At 43.6% G+C, this 12,347-nt stretch overlaps 1 protein-coding gene across 45 annotated transcripts in view; it reads left to right on the top strand.

Moving 5' to 3' along the window:
* Positions 1–11,878, top strand: part of LOC126989489 (uncharacterized) — a 58,750-nt gene extending 46,872 nt beyond the window's left edge. For 6 of the 45 annotated variants that reach the window (XR_007743355.1, XR_007743356.1, XR_007743353.1 and 3 more), the window contains 2 exons: positions 10,263–10,316; positions 11,189–11,867. The gene's annotated coding sequence lies outside the window, so the exon portion shown is untranslated. Of the gene's footprint in view, positions 1–10,262; positions 10,317–11,188 lie in introns of all 45 variants that reach the window. The other 39 variants (XR_007743348.1, XR_007743345.1, XR_007743338.1 and 36 more) reach the window with 17 other exon arrangements.
* Positions 11,879–12,347: the final 469 nt, after the last annotated feature.

The raw sequence follows: 12,347 nt of genomic DNA, 5'->3' as shown, positions 1-12,347 counted from the left end.
AGTTAAAAACACAATTTATAAGCATTTAAATGTAAATTTGATAGTATCGTTTGCGTTTACTACACCTCCGAGGCCATATGACCGTTTCCCAATGCCACAGAGAAGATGAACCGAGTTTTGATGGGTGGTTTTCCATTTCTTGGCACCGAGGTCATGTAAAACTATCACCACCATCACAAGACAGTTCATGGTCCATATTTATAAGCGTCTCTAGCTCTTATATAACTATTTTCAAGGCCACAGAATAGATTATCCAGATTTTCATGTGTGACTCTCCATTTCTTGGCACCGAGGAATGATGGAGTAAAACCATCACCACCATCACAAAACAGTCCCGGCAAGTTCTAGGAGAGGCTTTTTAAACACCCATATTATAACTGTTAAAAATACCTGAAATTCACTGAGAAATAATGCATACCAAAGACCAGGTTATAAATGTTTGTATCCTTTTTTTATTCCATGCCCAGAGGCAGGAGACTGTCAGTAGCAGGAGGGAGGGAGTTGACGACACAAAGAGCCTTGTGTGTGTGTGTGTGTGTGTGTGTGTGTGTGTGTGTGTGTGTGTGTGTATTTACCTAGTTGTGAAATACAGGAAAAGAACCGTACTAGGCTCGTGCTGTCCTGTCTCCATAACGCTTATTATCCAGTTTGGCTTTAAATTCATGAATTGTTTTTGCATACACAGTCTCCTCATCAAGTCCGTTCCATGTTGTTATGCTTCTGTATGGAAAACTGTATTTCTTGATGTTTCTCCTACAGTCGCTCTTCTTCAATTTCTTACCATTGCCTCTTGTCACACTTCTGTCACGTACCACTAGGTCTTCCCTGTCCAATTTCTCCAATCCCTCTTGTATTCTGTACAATGCTATTAGGTCCCCTCTCTCTCTTCTGCTCTCCAGTGCTGTTAGTCCTAATTTCTCCAGTCTTTCTTCTTAAGTATGTTCTCTCAGTTTCTGGTAATTTAGTAGCTGCTCTTTGTATTTTTCCCAACTTTCTAATTTCTTTCTTCAAAATAAGTGACCACACTAATGCTGCATATTCCAGTCTTGGACGTATCATCCATGTTATCAGTTTCTTCACCATTTCTTCGTCTAAATATGTAAATGCTACTTTAATGTTTCGAAGAAGATTGTATGTTTCCCCAGTTATCCGGTCTGTGTGTTTTCCAAAGGATAACTTGTCTGTTAGGGTCACTCCCAGATCTTTTTCTTCAGTTTTTTTCATGATTCTTTCATTACTCAGAGAGTAGTTCCCTGATATTCGTCTACTGCTCCTACCAAACTCCATCACGGTACACTTCTCTATTGAATGTTATTTCCCATTTGCGTGACCATTCTATCGAAATCTTGGCTTCATTAGCCACCCTCCTCATTATTTTAGCATCATCAGCAAACATATTCATATAGCTTGTCACCCCTTCTGTCATGTCATTAATATAAGTTACAAACATAATCGGAGCCAGCACCGATCCTTGAGGGACACCACTCGTCACTACCATCCAGCTTGATTTATTGTTCCTGATTACGGTTTTCATTTCTCTCTTCGTCAAAAAGTCCATAATCCAATCCAATATTGAACCACCCAGACCTTCAACATGATTAAGTTTCCATATAAATTGCTGGTGTGGTACTCTATCAAACGCCTTCTTTAAGTCCAGGTACACACAATCTGCCCAACCGTCTCTTTCCTGTACTATATCAATTACTCTTAAATAGAAGCTGATCAGATTAGTTACACAAGACCATCCTCCTCTGAATCAGAATTGGCTATTTGTTAATATACTGTTTTCTTCTAAATGCTCAACCCATCTGTTTTTTTTTTATAATTTTCTCACACATCTTTGCTACTACACTTGTTAATAACACTGGCCTATAGTTCAATGGGTCTTCGTTACCTCCTCCTTTATGTATTGGGACGATGTTAGCCCTCTTCCAGTCTCTTGGTGCCTTCCCTTGTGCTAGTGAGACATTAATCAAGTGTGTGTGTGTGTGTGTGTTTGTGTGTGTGTGTGTGTGTGTGTGTGTGTGTGTGTGTGTGTGTGTGTGTGTGTGTGTGTGGTTTCAATGGGTTCATGTACATTTTTTTTAGGCTGTGTGTGTATGTATGTTATTGACAAGAACTAATTCTCTCTCTCTCTCTCTCTCTCTCTCTCTCTCTCTCTCTCTCTCTCTCTCTCTCTCTCTCTCTCTCTCTCTCTCTCTCTCTCTCTCTCTCTCTCTCTCTCTCTCTCTCTCACGTTTTGGAGTCTTCTGATTAATGTAAAATCACTTAGGTTTAAGGACAGACCACCAAGTCTGGACCATGGGGTCTGTGTGGTCTGATTTTCTATCTCTCTCTCTCTCTCTCTCTCTCTCTCTCTCTCTCTCTCTCTCTCTCTCTCTCTCTCTCTCTCTCTCTCTCTCTCTCTCTCTCTCTCTCTCTCTCTCTCTCAGTGCACCAATCAATGATTTCCTGTTCTTGTGAGAGAGAGGAGTACCCATCTCTCTCTCTCTCTCTCTCTCTCTCTCTCTCTCTCTCTCTCTCTCTCTCTCTCTCTCTCTCTCTCTCTCTCTCTCTCTCTCTCTCTCTCTCTCTCTCTCTCTCTCTAAAAAGGCTAACGTGACACCGATTTTTAAGAAAGGGGACAAAAAAATACCAGGTAACTGACCCATTAGTCTAACTTCAATTGTAGGTAAGCTACTTGAGAGCATAATTAGAGACAAAATTGTGAGTTACCTCGAAAGCCACTCATTAATTGGGGATTCACAACATGGCTTCCGTAACAAAAGATCCTGCCTGTCAAACCTACTGACCTTTTATAACGACCTCTTCTCAATTTATGATGTAACCAAATCATTGAACGTAGTCTATCTTGATTTCCAGAAAGCGTTTGATAAAGTCCCACATCATAAATTACTTTATAAATTAAAGCAAATAGGCATTTACGGTCAAGTAAACCAATGGATCGCGAATTGGTTGAGCAACAGAAAACAACGAGTAGTGATTGACGGATTTAACTCAGAGTGGGCGCCGGTCACTAGTGGCGTCCCTCAGGGCTCGGTTTTTGGCCCAATGCTCTTCATTATTTACATCAACGACGTGGATGTTGGACTCAATAACCGCATTAGTAAATTTGCAGACGACACAAAGACTGGTAACTCGGTTCTCACTGACGAAGACAGGCAAAGCCTCCAAGAGGATTTGCACAAAATTTCAGCTTGGTCGGATAAATGGGAGATGCCCTTTAACGTACACAAGTGCCAGGTCCTTCAAGTTGGAACAAAAAATAAGAAGTTCGATTACGAAATACGCTGCGCTAAACTCACAAGTGTTCAATGCGTTAAGGACCTGGGGATTAAAATCGCGTCAAACCTCAAATTCTCACATCAATGCATCGATGCAGCAAATAAAGCGAACAGAATGTTGGGCTTCATTATAAGAAACTTTCTATTCAAGAATAAAGATGTAATACTTCCGCTCTGAAATAGTTTAGTCAGACCCCACTTGGAATATGCGGTACAGTTTTGGTCTCCCCACCATGCAAAGGACATTGCTAAACTTGAAGGTGTTCAGCGTCGAGCAACAAAAATGATCCCTTCCTTGCGCTACAAATCCTACGAAGAAAGGCTTTCCACCCTTAACATGTTCTCCCTTGAGAAACGTCGCCTCCGAGGAAAATTGATCGAATGTTTTAAAATACTTAATGGTTTCACGAATGTAGACAAAACAAAATTGTTTATGATCGATGACACTTTGCGAACGAGGAACAATGGCATAAAACTCAAATGTAGACAAGTAAATTCAGACTGCACCAAATTTTTCTTCACCAATGTTGTAGTGCGAGAATGGAATAAGCTCCCACCATCAGTGGTCCAGTGTAACACGACTGACTCCTTTAAAAACAAGCTCGACCGTCACTTCCTTCAACTTAATATTAACTAGAGTAGAAAAGCAACGTTTTGGACCCATCTGATTAGTGTAAATTCACTTAGGTTTAAGGACAGACCACCTAGTCTGGACCATGGGGTCTGTGTGGTCTGATTTTCAATGTAAATCTATGTAAATCTCTGACACACACACACACACACACACACACACACACACACACACACACACAGAGTATATATAAACTTCACTAATATATTAGGCCTATATTATTATTATTATTATTATTACTATTATTATTAATGTTGCTATTTTCATCATATACTTATACTTGTAGCAGTAGTAGTAATAGTGGTAGTAGTGGTAGGTACCAATATTATCGGCACCAATGACTACGGAACTGGTACCTATTCTGAGTGGGCCTGCTATATCCTATACATGGTACCGATAATAGCGTACCGGTACCCAAACCAGAACCAATACACCAATACTGCTTTCTATTAACGGTTCCCAAACTAGAACCAACAATTCAATACCGGTATCAAAACACCAGCAGGTCCGATACCAAAACAAGTACCAATAATCTGTTATCAGTACCATTAAAACAAGTAGTCCTTCAAGATGGCGGACTGGCACCCGGAACAAAACGAAGCGGAGATTTATAAAGTGATTTCCTCAGTTTATTCACGGTGAAGGAGGCTGTTACTGTCTGCCTGGCACTTGGCACTCTTCACCGTTCTGCTTTCTGCCTGAAGTGCCACGGGGGTAAGCCTGGGCGGAGATATAGGCTGTTTTATAGGCCTGTGTGACTGACATCCCCCTTCTAATCCTGGCGGCCGTGTTTTAAGGCGTTTTTTTTGTCTGTTACGGATGTTTTATTTGTGGGGGGAAGGCTGTGGGCGTGGGGGGTGAACTCCAACCATGGGCGTGTGGCAGGGTGGGCGGGGTGGGATTGGGAGGTGAATTCCAACCATGGGCGTCTGGCAGATTGGGCAGGGGTGGGCATGGGGTGAATTCCAACCATGGGTGTGTGGCGGGCAAGCATGGGGTGAATTCCAACCATGGGTGTGTGGCAGGGTGGGCATGGGGTGAATTCCAACCATGGGCGTGTGGGGGTGGGCATGGGGGGTGAATTTCAACCATGGGTGTGTGGCGGGGTGGGCATGGGGGGTGAATTCCAACCATGGGCGTGTGGCGGGGTGGGCATGGGGGGTGAATTCCAACCATGGGTGTGTGTGGGTGGGCATGGGGGTGAATTCCAACCATGGGCATGTGGCAGGGTGGGCATGGGGGGTGAATTCCAACCATGGGTGTGTGGTGGGTGGGCATGGGGTGAATTCCAACCATGGGCGTGTGGCGGGTGGGCATGGGGGTGAATTCCAACCATGGGTGTGTGTGGGGTGGGCAGGGGGGGTGAATTCCAACCATGAGTGTGTGGCAGGGTGAGCATGGGGGTGAATTCCAACCATGGGTGTGTGTGAGGTGGGCATGGGGTGAATTTCAACCATGGGTGTGTGGCAGGGTGGGCATGGGGGGTGAATTCCAACCATGGGTGTGTGGCAGGGTGGGCATGGGGGGTGAATTCCAACCATGGGCGTGTGGCAGGGTGGGCATGGGGGGTGAATTCCAACCATGGGCGTGTGGCAGGGTGGGCATGGGGGGTGAATTCCAACCATGGGCGTGTGGCGGGGTGGGCATGGGGGGTGAATTCCAACCATGGGTGTGTGGCAGGGTGGGCATGAGGGGTGAATTCCAACCATGGGTGTGTGGCAGGGTGGGCATGGGTAGTGATTTCCACCCTTGGGTGTGTGGCAGGGTGGGCATGGGGAGTGAATTCCAACCATGGGCGTGTGGCGGGGTGGGCATGGGGGGTGAATTCCAACCATGGGTATGTGGCAAGGTGGGCATGGGGTGAATTCCAACCATGGGTGTGTGGCCGGTGGGGCGTGGGGGGTGAATTCCAACCATGGGCGTGTGGCTGGGTGGGCATGGGGTGTGAATTCCAACCATGGGTGTGTGGCAGGGTGGGCATGAGGGGTGATTTCCAACCATGGGTGTGTGGCAGGGTGGGCATGGGATGTGAATTCCAACCATGGGTGTGTGGCAGGGTGGGCATGGGGTGTGAATTCCAACCATGAGTGTGGCAGGGTGGGCATGGGGGGTGAATTCCAACCATGGGTGTGTGACAGGGTGGGCATGGGGTGTGAATTCCAACCATGGGTGTGTGGCAGGGTGGGCATGGGGGGTGAATTCCAACCATGGGTGTGTGACAGGGTGGGCATGGGGTGTGAATTCCAACCATGGGTGTGTGACAGGGTGGGCATGGGGTGTGAATTCCAACCATGGGTGTGTGGCAGGGTGGGCCCCCTCTCTCTTTCTCTTCACTTACTTACCTTACATTCCTCTCTCTCTCTCTCTCTCTCTCTCTCTCTCTCTCTCTCTCTCTCTCTCTCTCTCTCTCTCTCGGTCTCTCTCTCTCTCTCTCTCTCTTTCCTCTCTCTCTCTCTCTCTCTCTCTCTCTCTCTCTCTCTCTCTCTCTCTCTCTCTCTCTCTCTCTCTCTCTCTCTCTCTCTCTCTCTCTCTCTCTCTCTCTCTCTCTCTCTCTCTCCTTCCATTCTCTCACGGCAAACAGGAAATGTTTTTCAGTTATGTGGGTTGAAAAATACCCTAGATGTAGGGACATTCTTTACATTTATCTTGATGTAGGGAAATTCCATACATTCAGCCATTGTTTGCCACGTATGGAAACCACGCAATATCACTCAGTCTCCATAGAAGAGGGAGGGGGGGAGGTGAAGCCCCCAACCATTGTTGTCTCATTACCCTGCATGCTCTCCACACCTCCTTTACCCCATTTTGCTTAGGCTTACACAGGTGCTTTGTAGCCCATACTTAAAAAATGTGTTATTATATATGTATGTGGTATATTATGCAGGGAACTGTTGACTAAAAGGATGGATTCAGCGGCCCTCGTCTAAAGCCTAATGCAATGGCTAGAATTATACTTAGAAAATTTTTTTTGGGCCACCTTTGTCTGCTGATTACCCCACAAAAAAGACCAAATTACCCCACTTTGGGGAAAACCCCAGACCCCTGCGGGCCCCATTACAAGGTTACATAAAGTTAGGTTTGAGTAGTTTAAATATATTTGAGGGATTCTTTGCCACATATGGACACATCGCAATTTCACTCAGTGTCCATAGAAAAGGGGGGGTCAAGAGGGGTGAAGCCCCCCCATTATAAGATTAGGTAAAGTTAGGGTGGAGTAGTTTAGAGATATCTGAGGAATTTTTTGCCACGTATGGAAACCTCGCACTTTCACTCAGTCTTTATTGCAGAGAGGGGGCCGAGAGAGGTGAAGCCCCCCAGTTAGAAGGTCATGTAAAGTTAGGTTGGAGTAGTTTGAATGGTAAAGCTTGGGAATAGCGGCTCCTAGCGGGTGGTGAGCGTTTAGGGCACGGTGTGGTGGTAATTGCAACATTTCCAGCAGGTACGACGGGGTTTTGACAAGCGGACAGGCGTGTTTATGTCACAAGGGTGTATATTTCCACGCTGGCCTCACAATTTCTTCCAAGTCGATGGGCGATGAGACTGCAAGCTCCAGGGTGAAGAAAGGGAAGAGCCCGCGCGGAAAAATACACCCTTGTGACATAAACACGCCTGTCCACTTGTCAAAACCCGTTGTACGTGCTGGAAATGTTGTAATTACCACCACACCGTGCCCTAAACGCGCACCCACTTGGAGCCGCTACTCCCAAGATTTACCGTTTGAATATATTAGAGGGATTTTTTGCCACGTTCAAAAACCTTGTTACTTCACTCAGTGTTTATAGCAGAGGGGGGGTCGAGAGGGGTGAAGCCCCTCGTTGGAAGGTTATGTAAGGTTAGGTTTGAGGAGTTTAAATATATTTGAGGGATTTTCTGCTACATACAGAAACCTCACAATTTCACTCATTGTCCAAAGAAGAGGGGGGGTCGAGAGGGGTGAAGCCCCCGTTAGAAGGTTATGTAAGGTTAGGTTGGGTAGTATAACCTGGTAGCAGCGACGGGCCAAATTTGTGGCTTTACCGTGTAGCAGCGACGGGCCAAATTTGTGCCATGATATAAACCCCCAAAATAGATGATACATAAACTGATCACAAATGCTTTGATATATACGTATTATGAAATGATTTGTATGAGGGGTGATTTTTTCTCGCTAGGAGGGACCATTAAGAAACATGATCCCCGCTGCTACCGGGTTAAATATATTCAAGGGATTTTTTGCCACGTACGGTGTTGTGTTTGTGGCCTAGCAGCATTTGGTTACTGGTCACAGCACCAGTGCACACCTGTAATAGGTGTAGCTTGTAGTAACTGGTTATATCCCATCCTCGTGGACGTGTCCGTGGTGTCAGTCTGGAGGATACGTGTGGAGGCACTTAATATTTATTGACAACTCTACATTGCTCCTTGAGTCTCAGCTCCCTCGTCTGAGAGAAATCCTCTCCAAGCTACATACATATTGCTCAAACTTACAATACAATCCTATTGCAGAAACATACAAAACTATAATGGTATTAAATCTCCTATAAGGGATTTGGATTCCCTGTTATTATAGAGTTACTTTTTGGGGTGCCTACAAAGAAAACTTAACAGTAATGTATAACTTATAAATACTTCTTACTCTATTCTTAATCTACTTACGTATCAAACGGAAACTGCAGAATTTCACTCAGTCTTTCTAGCAAAGGGTGGTCGAGAGGGGTGAAGCCCCCAATTAAAAGGTTATGTAAAGTTAGGTTGGAGTAGTTTGAATATATTTGAGGGATTTTTTGCCACGTACAAAAACCACGCAATTTCACTCAGTGTCCATAGAAGAGTGGGGGGGGGGGGGGTCGAGAGGGGTGAATCCCCCCATTATAAGGTTATGTAAAGTTAGGTTGGAATAATTTAAATATATTCGAGGGATTTTTTGCCACGTACAGAAACGGGCAATTTCACTCAGTGTCCTTAGTAGAGTGTTTTTACCAAGTACAGCTTGATCTTGGCGAGTCAGTGCCTTGACCCAGTGTTATATGTGTTCTCATTAGTATGCCATTTTAAATTTCCTCCTGTGTCTACAAAACTTTACCATATACAGTATAGTAATTCCTATGTGGTCAATAAAGTGGGTCTCAGTTTTTGTCTTTAAGCCTACATGCATTAACGCAGTAGCAGTGATGGGCCAAATTTGTGTCTTTACCGTGTAGCAGTGACGGGCCAAATTTGTGTCTTTACCGTGTAGCAGTGACGGGCCAAATTTGTGTCTTTACCGTGTAGCAGTGACGGGCCAAATTTGTGTCTTTACCGTGTAGCAGTGACGGGCCAAATTTGTGTCTTTACCGTGTAGCAGTGACGGGCCAAATTTGTGTCTTTACCGTGTAGCAGTGACGGGCCAAATTTGTGGCTTTACCGTGTAGCAGTGACGGGCCAAATTTGTGGCTTTACCGTGTAGCAGCGACGGGCTAAATTTGTGGCTTTACCATGTAGCAGTGACCGGCCAAATTTGTGGCTTTACCATGTAGCAGTGACAGGCTAAATTTGTGGCTTTACCGTGTAGCAGCGACGGACCAAATTTGTGGCTTTACCGTGTAGCAGTGACCGGGCAAATTTGTAGCTTTACCGTGTAGCAGTGACCGGGCAAATTTGTGGCTTTACCGTGTAGCAGCGACGGGCTAAATTTGTGGCTTTACCATGTAGCAGCGACGGACCAAATTTGTGGCTTTACCGTGTGGCAGCGACGGGCCAAATTTGTGCCATGATATAAACCCCCCAAAATTGATGATGCATAATCTGATCACAAATGCTTTGATATATATTATGAAGTGCTTTGTGTGAGTGATGGTTTTTTCTCATTTTTCTCGCTCTGAGGGACCAATAAGAAACATGATCCCCGCTGCTACCACCACCACCGGGTTAAGAATACAATTTGATGCCAAGGAATCTATATTGTTCTTGGTTTAGAATGATATAATTTATCAAATTGGTAGCCTCATTTTTGTACCCTTGATATCAGTTCCTGTAGTAGTGAAATAAGCTAGTACTATCAAAGTCCAGCTAAGCCAGTGCTCCTTCCTCATCCAGAATAACATTAGATTAGTGCATTGTATCCACAAACACTTTCCTCCCCAGTGTTGTTACCTTTAAGTTGTTCTTCGTGGGTGTTTTTAATATTCCATCTCATATAATGTTCAGTACGTTCTCCATAAATGGAATGGTAGTGACTTTCGTCTGTTGAATGCTAACGTAGGTGATCTTTCAGTAAATTAGCAACGATCAAGTTTTTTATCCATCAACTTGAAGCAACCAATTTACCAATCATTTGTTGTGTTCTTCATTGAATTCACTGAACTTGCTCCTCTTCTTGCATTTTGCAGCCATCAGTGAGTGCCGGGCAGCTGACGGTGGACCTGGTGATTACCTGTGAGAAGGTGAGGCAGTATCTGAAGCACACACACACACACACACACACACACACACACACACACACACACACACACACACACATGCATGCAAGCATACACTTAGCTTGAGACATTCCATGTACCTCCTGTGGTGAACTCACACCTTTGCCCTGTCTTCACACATGACTTGTTAATATCATACTTTAAACCCATTATTAGTCTAATGTTTTAGTTAGTCCTTGGATGTAAGGCAAGTCTTGCTCAGCTCAGTGACATTGCACTGAAGAATGAGGCTTGTCCCTTGTTTGCTTGTGTCTCATACTCCATAAATCAGGAACTTGAGAAGCTGCTTCAAGTCTTGTCTCAGGTGACTGAGTTCCATGAGGGTTGATCCTTCACTGGTGACTTTGTGGTGTAAACATTGTGATTAATTTGATTGTCATGAAATTCAAGGTGCATAATCAAGTCACTGGAGATGATTGTTAGCAAGATAGTCGATACTTTAGTTTTTAATGGAGAAAAGATTGAAGGACAGTGTAATTTAACGGTAAATGTTGTATCAAATGTAACGCAAATACTCTGATATAAGTTTTCAATTGAGGGAAAGCTTGTAAATTCTCAGACTTGAATGAAGAATGAGTATGCATGTTTCAATGGGTGATCTTTCCCTTTCCCTAGATCATGAGATGTTATTTTTGTCTCCAAGGATCTGTTCCCATGCCTTTGGCCTTGCTCATGTACCTATATTTGCATGTCATTCTGTCCCCAGCACTACAAAACAAGAGTGGCAAATATGATATGATGGAGATATGACACCAACAACAGTAGAAGAGAGAGTGTTATGTTAGATTAAAGATAATGGAAGCATGGTGCCAGTAACTGTGTTTTGTGCCCAACAGGTGGGCACCACCCAGCCCCTCTGACCACAGCAGCAAAGACCAGTCCCATGTCTTGCCTGCCCAGTCCCTTGCTGTCATGCAGACCCCCTCATAGAAGTGAGTGGCTTGGCCTTTACATGTGTGACTCTATCTGTGTAAGCCTTTGACAGTCTGTCATATCTCTAAATACATTCAGTTATCAATATATCTGTCTGTCATATCTCTAAATACATTCAGTTATCAATATATCTGTCTGTCATATCTTTAAATACATTCAGTTATCAATATATCTGTCTGTCATATCTTTAAATACATTCAGTTATCAATATATCTGTCTGTCATATCTTTAAATACATTCAGTTATCAATATGTCTGTCTGTCATATCTCTAAATACATTCAGTTATCAATATGTCTGTCTGTCATATCTCTAAATACATTCAGTTATCAATATATCTGTCTGTCATATCTTTAAATACATTCAGTTATCAATATATCTGTCTGTCATATCTTTAAATACATTCAGTTATCAATAGATCTGTCTGTCATAACTCTAAATCCATTCAGTTATCAATATATCTGTCTGCCAGTCTGTCATATCTCTAATAAATACATTCAGTTATCAATATATCTGTCTGCCAGTCTGTCATATCTCCAATAAATACATTCAGTTATCAATATATCTGTCTGCCAGTCTGTCATATCTCTAATAAATACATTCAGTTATCAATATATCTATCTTTTCCTAGTCTGTCATATCTCTAATAAATACATTCAGTTATCAATATATCTATCTATATCTGTCTTTGCAGAAAAAAAACCTGGAATATAAAAAAACACTCTCTTGGGAGGTTATTGAGTTTTATTGTTTTTTGTTTTTTTCATTTTCATTATGTTAAAATGTAAATGAGTTGAAAGAATCCATTACAAAGTGTTGGACTGGACTCTCCATTTCCCGGAGTAATGGTGGGAAGGCCAAAAGTCCGGGCAGGAATATACTTGTCTGGCACCCTGGGTCTGGCAGTGCCACACACCCGAGCACCACATTTAAGAAAAACTAACAAAAACAAGTTATTTGAAAACTTCCAATACATGTCAACCATGGACAGTGACACCAAGTGTCTGCAATTTTTTTTCAGCTCCAGGTGCTTAAGCACACTGTACTACTGTGAAGTATTTCCA

The sequence above is a fragment of the Eriocheir sinensis genome, unplaced genomic scaffold (assembly GCF_024679095.1).
Source record: "Eriocheir sinensis breed Jianghai 21 unplaced genomic scaffold, ASM2467909v1 Scaffold1193, whole genome shotgun sequence".
NCBI classification, from domain to species: Eukaryota; Metazoa; Arthropoda; class Malacostraca; order Decapoda; family Varunidae; genus Eriocheir; species Eriocheir sinensis.
The sequence above is the reverse complement of the archived record's forward strand: the minus strand, read 5'-3'. Positions and strand labels throughout refer to the sequence as shown.